The sequence below is a fragment of the Ursus americanus genome, chromosome 3 (genome assembly GCF_024610735.1).
Source record: "Ursus americanus isolate L20-20 chromosome 3, mUrsAme1.1.p, whole genome shotgun sequence".
NCBI lineage: Eukaryota > Metazoa > Chordata > Mammalia > Carnivora > Ursidae > Ursus > Ursus americanus.
Window position 1 is genome coordinate 39,206,069 of NC_142129.1, and position 8,168 is coordinate 39,214,236.

The following is an 8,168-nucleotide window of genomic DNA, read 5'->3' on the forward strand; positions in this document are numbered from 1 at the left end:
AGCAGGCAAAGGCACAAAGAGAAGGTCCTGGCCAGTCCTCCCCAAGCTCACCAAGCAGGGACTCCATGTAGCCACCGGGGTTCAGGATCAGAAAAGCCAAACAGTAGAGGGCATTCATTAACACAATGAGAACAGAGCAGAAATAAAACCCCACAGCCTGTACAAGTGTATGCATGTCAGCCGGAAGAAGGCGGTATATCACAGATGACCAATAGCTGATCCAATAATAAGAGAGCCGAGGTCCATTACAAGTGAAGCCAAAGGAAAGATGAGAGACAAGACGTCCCCTCCCAAAGTGAGCTGTGTCCACAGTGCTTGCAGATCAGCACAACTCTTTGGGAAAGGCAGAGAACTTCCTTCCATATGCCTATCATCCTTTCTCACAGAGACCGTCTCCTCTTGATGGTGCGCACGTTTGTAACATGCTAAGTTCTACAAGCATTTAATTGGCACCTGTAGCACTAACTCTTCCAGAAAGATAATATTAGACCCCACTGAGTGCTTGTTCTGGGTTAGCTAATACCACTAACAAGTCTGCTGCTCTCCACTAAGCCACATCAACTACTCCTAGTCACAATGTCCCATGGCCCTCTGTGTCCTGGGCTCCTGCTTACAACAGACAGAAGGAGGATATCCAGCAATTCCAGGTCATAGTCCCTCATTAAGGTAATAATCTGGTTCAGGGTCAAACGCTGGGCTTCACATTTAAATCAGCTGGGGGAACGCCTGCAAAACAACCAGAGTCTGGGAAAGGCCTGGATGTGGATATTTCTTAGAGCTTCCCAGAAGAATGTCACGTGCCCCCAGGGTTATATGTATGATTGTCCAAACGAAGGAATGACACACAGACAGCAGTAAAGGAGAGTGCTTACAGTTTTTCAAATCAAGGAGCGCTCTGAAACCTGCTAACTCCTGTGTAACAAAGGATAGTTCATACCCTCCAGAAAAAATGATTGTAAACTGGTTTGTCTGTTTGTTGCTTTTGGGGGGTTGTTGTTAACATATCAGCAGCCCATCATGGATATGTCTAAGAATCTCCTAGCCAGGAAACCTCAGTGGTATGTATTCATTTAACCCAGACTTCAATGGACCACACAGAGTGCAGACCAACCCTACCATAGCCTTGCAGACAATCACCAGGTGATTGATTCTATCCCAAATCCCCCATCCTGTACTCTGCTGCCCTGGAGGTCCTGAGCGGTTCATATTCCTCCTTTGCAACACTTTCCGCTTTTCTGCGCCACTGTCATCGGTATCCCTTCTCCTACAGCTCCCACTGTCGGAGGCTTATTGACCAGCCACGGTGTCAAGCAGGAGACAGGGTCCTCGAGATAGTATCTCATGCCTTCCCTGGACACGCAGGTTGGGTTAATTAAACTTCCCACATGCTGAAACTCTCTCAGACTCCATGCTTGCCTGTTTTCTTGCCAATATACCCAACATAACGCACCATGAGAATAGCACTAGATTTTTAGCCATTATTCTATCCCCAACAATTTCTCTTTCTCTCTCTATTACAAAGCAGAACACGCTTAGAGGGAGTCCACCTAGAGGCAGCCTGACACTGAACAATACCGCCTGATTTCAAATCCTGCCTGTCACTTCCTGGCTATTGGACCCTGGGCAAGTTTCTTAGCCTCTCCATGCAAGCATTTCCTCCTCTGTAAAATAAGGATAATTAATAAATGACAATAAGAAATAATAAATGTGTTACTCATTATCAAGTGTTTAGAACAGAACGTGACATTGATGACCAGTGGTCCTGGTTTGCCAAGGACTGCGGGGGCTCCCAGGATGCAGAACTTTCAGTGCTAAACCTGAGTAGGTCTCAAACAAACCAGGATGAGTTGGTTACCTTACTTGGCACGTAGTAAGCACTACATGCATGTTAGCTTTCTTTGATTGATGTACTTGATGATACATGGAAAGATGGTTCTTTTGGACCATAACTAGATTGTCACAGATCTCTAATATCTGCTACTTTTCCAAAAGTCAAGTCATTTGAGCAAGATGCATGCTGAGACCAGGACTATCAGTGTGCTTATGGATTCCTTTGTCTTCAAACTTATCCAAAGTAGACGCCTGAATCATTTCTGTTCCATCCTCCCCAAGGTTTTTACTTAAAATCACCAACTCATTTCTCATTGGTTTATTTACTTCAGGCCTGCTTGTTAGAAATGGGCTTACCTCATGTTGGCTCATTTGTTTGATCTTGTTTAATGAAGCAAATTTTTGTAACACTAGGAGGTAAAATATTATTACTGTCAACAGCACGCAATGTTATTTGGCTTTGCATCACAGCGCTTGCTATGCATAAACAAATGGCATTTCTTCACCTTTCCTCCTCTCTCAAAGCTACGTAATCACAAACAATATTAAAAATAGCTCTTATGTACTGGCCCAAGCTCACAGTGATAGGTTTACATGTACTATAATTAAAAAGTAATGTGAATTTTCACAAACACAACAGAACTTAGCCTTGCAAAATGATGTTGTCACCCTGGAAGGAAACAACAGGGAGTGTAAAAAGCAGCAGAACTTCAGTGCCAGATAAATCCCAACTCCACACTCGTTCCAAGGGATCTTAGATCACCTAACCATTTTGATTCTGTTTCCTTATCTGGGTGACAGGGATCATACTTGCATCATAGGATTCTGTGAAGATTAAATGGGAACAATGTATATTCATCACTGAGCTGCCTTCTTCTTTCTTTTAAATCGAAGTTATCCTGGGGTAGAAGAGGCACCAAGCCATTCCAGAGAGGATGCTGCTACACAAAATATTTTGGAATTGCTTATACCTCAGCCTTGTAAGTTTCTAAACAAACATAAATTCACGCTGACTCCAGTTTGAGGACTAAAGTGGAGGCCCCAAGTATGGCAACACGCTCTGTAGTAAAAATGTGGCTCCCAAGTAATAAGGGCCGCTCCTAATCACGTCTAATCTGGCACTGCCCAAATGGAATCAATTTGTGTGCAAATAAATTCTTAAAATGTTTAATATGTCTCAATTTATCTTTTAACAGTTCTGGTGTCAGAAAAGGGAACCAAAGGAGACCCGCAACAGCCCCCAGGAGCAAAAAGCAACAAGATGTACCTTGAACTCTCCCGCTTTCTTGCTGCCTCTGGAAATGGCGGAAAAGCCGTTCCTGGGGTTTGGATCCTTGCTCCAAAGCTTTTGCATTACCAGTGTTCGGACTTATTTGGGCCTCCCCTGCCCCTGCCCCTTCTGGTTCCAGGAACTGGCCGCAGTCAGACTGGGTCGGGGGTTGGAGTGGGTCCGACTTAGAAACCGAACCGATATCAGGCTGGGTGCGACTTCAAAACCACACCGGGTCAAGCGTTAGCCTGGGTCCATGCTTAGGAACCAGACTGGGACCTGGACGGACTGGGTCCAGGGACCGACAGGGTCTGACTTAAAAACTGGACTGGATCTAGGGTTAGGCTGGGCCCAATTTAGAAACCGGATTGGGTCCAGGAAAGACTGGGTCTGGGAACGGCCAAGGTCCGACTGAAAAACTGGACTGGATCAAGGTCAAACTGGGCCAGATTGGGTCCAGGGAGGACTGGGTCCAGGGATACACCGGGTCTGACTTAGAAACTGGGCTGGATCCAACTTAGAAACTGGACTGGGTCTAGGAAGAACTGGGTGTGACTTAAAAACCGGACGGGGTCTGAGGACAGACTAGGTCTGACTTAAACTGGATTGAGGCTAGTGTGAGGCCTCAGGTGAAAAAAATTTTGTTTTAATGCTGAGCAAGTAGACAGAACAACCCATGGGATTGTTCATACTGCCAGGAATATTTACATTTCTCCCAGATAAAACCTGACAACGATTTTTTTTTTAAGTACCCCTGTGGTCAGAAGTTGGCCACATTGGGAACTAATATTTAGAGCCTGATAGGAACTTTTTTTTTTTTAAGGCCTTCTCCCCTAAGCTAAAATGAAACTATGTACCCAGAAGGAAAGAAAAACATTCTGAAGCCATTGTCGAAGAATTTACTAAAACTTTCCAAAGAAACACAGCTTTCAATCTAGAACACTGGAATCTTTTGATTTCTGTCTTAGTCGAAGATCTTCTCCCTGATATAAAGAAGCAAAGTGAGGATAATGTAGTAGGATGACTAGGTCAGTATCTTGATATAATTCAAGTTGTAACCCAATTCTTTGAAGAATTTAAAATAATTGTACTTGCCTTCTAATTGAGTCTCTATGAGAACAAAAATGCAGCTCTAGAAAGAATCCAAACCCCACCTGTCCTTTTTTTACCGATCCTCAAAACTCCTCTATTTACCTTAAAAGGCTTGCAGATATTGTAAAAGATCTAAATTGAAGAAACAAAAGCCCTTCTTGGAGAAAACTTACACTTTTTTCTCTGTGCCTTTGAGCTGTAAATGTTCCACTTTTTAAAAAATCTTATATAGAAACTCAAAGCCATTTCTTGAAAAGCAAACTTGTAAGAGGTCATTCTTATAAGAAAAATAAAAAAGCTCTTTGGAAATTAAGCAAATGAAAAATCTTAAAGTCTTTCCCACAAATATTAGTAAAATTTTTAGCCATCTGTCTTAGCAACATTTTTCTAGATGTGTCTCTTCAGGCAAGGGAAACAATAGCTAAAATAAACTATTGGGACTACACCAAAATAAAAAGCTTTTACATAGTGAAGGAAACCATCAACAAAATGAAAAAGCAACCTACTGAATGGGCAAAGATATTTGTAAATAGCATAACTGACAAGGGGTTAACTTCCAAAATAAAGAACTTATAAAACTCAACACCAAAAAACCCCCCAAGTAATTGATTACAAATGGGCAGAGGATCGGAACAGACATTTTCCAAAGAAGAAATACAGATGGCCAACAGATACATGAAAAGATGCTAAACATCAGGAAAATTGGGGTCATCAGGGAAATGCAAAGAAATACCACAATGAGATATCACCTACACCTGTCAGAATGGTTAGACCAAAAAAAGGGAAAGAGAGAAAGAAATAAGAAATAAGTGTTGGCAAGGCTGTGGGAAAAGAACCCTTGTGCACTGTTGGTGGGAATGCAAATTGGTACAGCCACTATGGAAAGTGGTATGGAGTTTCCTCAAAAAATTAAAAATAGAAACACCATACAATCCAATAATTATGTTACTAGGTATACTCCCAAAAAAAACCCACGAAAACACTAATCCACAAAAATTTATACACCTCTATGTTTATTGTGGCATTATTTTCAATAGCCAAGATATGAAGTAAACCAAGTGCCCATAGATAGATGAATGGATAAAGAAGATGTGGTATATAATAATAGATTATTATATATATGTATATAGAATAGAATATATATAATAAAATATATATATATATTTATGTGTGTATATGTGTGTGTGTGTGTGTATATATATATATATAGAATAGAATATTACTCAGCCATAAAAAGGAGTTCTTGCTATTTGTGACAACATGAATGGACTTAGACAGTATTGTGCTAAGTGAAATAAGTCAGAGAAAGATACCATATGATTTCACTTACATATGGAATCTAAAAAACAAAACAAACAAACAAAAAGCAGAAACAGACCCATAAATACAGAGAACAAACTGGTGGTTGCCAGAGGAGAAGGAGTAGGGAGATGGGCAAACTTGGTGAAGAGTTGTAAGAGGTAAAGGATTTCAGTTTGGAACAAATGAGTCACAGGGATGAAAGGTACAGCATAGGGGATAGAGTAATGGTATTGTAATAGTGCTGTGTGGTGATAGGTGGCAGCTATGCTTGTGGTAAGCACAACATAAGTAGAGAGTTGTAGAATCACTATTTGTACACCTGAAACTAATATAACATCATGTCAACTACCATTTTAAAAAAATGAGTAACTCTAAAAAAAATGTTCAGCTGTTTGAGCAGTTAACTTTAACTTACTCTATCTGCCAGAAAAACAATTTGTATCCAACCATTATTTTATAAACTAGGGAGTTTTGCATCATCATCATACCTGTCTCATGGCTAAAATTTCTTTTTCAAAAGATTTTATTTATTTGAGTGAGAGTGAGCGAGAGAGAGAGTATGAGTGAGTGCACAAGCAGGGGGGAGGGGCAAAGGGAGCTGGAGAAGCAGACTCCCCACGGAGCAGGGAGCCCAATGCAAGACTCAACCCCAGGACTTTGGGATCATGACCTGAGCCAAAGGAAGATGCTTAACCAACTGAGCCACCCATGTGCCCATCATGGCCAAAATTTTTAAATGAAAGCTATGAGATCTCTATGTGTCTATGTTATAGATGTGTGATATTTTTCTACCTCTGGGTGGTATTGCCAGAGTTAATCTGTAAAGAGCTCTATTTAATTGACTTAAAGACAAACAAGGATTTAAATAAATCAAGTATACTCTCAGAAATATAGAATCTAACCCCAATGTTTTTCAAGTTTACATGATGTAGGCTAATCTTCAGTAAATAAATGCTACTTTGAGTTTATTGGCTTAATTAAAACAGGCATGTCATTGGAGTTATCAGCACTAAGTATAACACTTTTATTCTACTTAGGTTTACTAAAAGTCCCATAAGCTCATGTTATCTCTGTTACAGAATTTGTATTAGAAAGAAAATAACTTAAGATGATGGCTAGCAGTTTAATTCTCATGAAATTTTCATAAGTTCCCTAAATACAATTGTTAAGAACAAGTAAAGTAAATAGGTATAAATAAAATAAAAGTTTATAAATAAACTTTTCAATAATAATTATGCTTTATGGTATGTCTACTTAATAATAATTTCCAAAATCTTCTTGGTAACTTGAAATCTTGAAGTTATACTGAGATAAGTTGAATGATAGCTATTCACTGAGTATCCAGAGCATTTCCAAATAAGATAAAAACCTATAAAACTTACAAAATGTTGCTGAAACATTAATTACTGAACATAGGTTATCCACTGTTGGCTTCCTTTCTTACAGAGGAACTAGAAATATTTGGGTCTATTAGTAAATTAGTCTACTAGTCTATTAGAATGCTAGTATAGCAGACAGTCCACAATTGCTTGCTTCCTAGTTTTCACTAGGAATAAAGGATTCTAAGGGTTAAGAATTCTAATCAATATATGGGATTAAAAGTACTTAGAAATAATAAGGGTGAAAGGAAACAACTGTGTAGGAAAAGTAGGTAAGGAAAATAGAACGAACAACTGGTTTTCCAGAATGAGAAAGAGAAAAAACATAAGAAAAAATCTGATTGGATATTTTTTAAAATTATAGAAGATACATGGACAAGGAATCTTTGAAAAGTAATTTTATGTGTGGTTAAGGTAACTAAAATTGGAATGGATTTATTTAAGTTTTGAAAGAATGAGTTTTAATATCAAAAGTACTTTGGTGCAAAATTAGAATTTGGTTTTCTCTCTGTTAAAGGGTGACGACAGTTTCTTGGTCTGCTCTTGATAAGAGATGTGTGTAATCTCCCTGGAAAGCAAGATTCGTGTCTTACCAAAATAATTTACTACGTTTTATGTCGTGTTTATCAGGTCTTCGATTACTTAAGAAAAGCCAGTCTTCTCAATATTAAGAGCTAAGTTTTATTCACAGCTATGTGTAACCTTGCGTATTTGCCTTCAAAATCTTCTGCTGTCACTCTAGTTAAATAGGTATTATTTCATAATGAGCTGAGATCCTATGTAGTCCAATGTTCAAACTTTCCGACATTTTGACAACTTCTTAAACTAGTTTTCTAAATGGAGTCTTTCTGACCCAAAGTCACTCTGAGATTTCCTAAAGGGTCTCTGAAAAATCTCAAAGGATTTGTCTCACCTTGTAAAATAGAGATGTTAAACTACTTAGGTTTATTTGGTGGTTTATTTGGCATGTTAAATTATGTGAGAAGCATTGTCAGATAAGAAGGAATGATAAACCTTCTTAGGTTACCTGTGTATGGATATATGTTACTAACATAAGCATCCCAGAAATTATCTGAAGTTTACAGAAACTTGTCGATACTCTCATTGTCCAATTATTATCCTAAGTTATTGTCTGTCACAGAAATAACTACATTTCCTTGTCAAGTGAATTCTCATCAGATCTTTAACCATGGACATTTTTAAGGTCTTTTTGTTATTTACAGTTATTGTGTTACTCTAATGCTTTTGCAAAGGTGCTTTATGTTCAGAGAGATTCATGAAAAGGACTCTGACAA

At 38.8% G+C, this 8,168-nt stretch overlaps 1 long non-coding RNA gene across 1 annotated transcript in view; it reads right to left on the minus strand.

The window, feature by feature from the left end:
• The window catches only part of LOC123789061 (uncharacterized), a 1,398,020-nt gene extending 1,391,876 nt beyond the window's left edge, over positions 1 to 6,144 (minus strand). The window contains exon 1 of the long non-coding RNA XR_006778655.2: positions 3,098 to 6,144. This is a non-coding gene — a long non-coding RNA (uncharacterized LOC123789061). The remainder of the gene's footprint in view (positions 1 to 3,097) is intronic.
• Between the last annotated feature and the right edge of the window lie 2,024 nt (positions 6,145 to 8,168).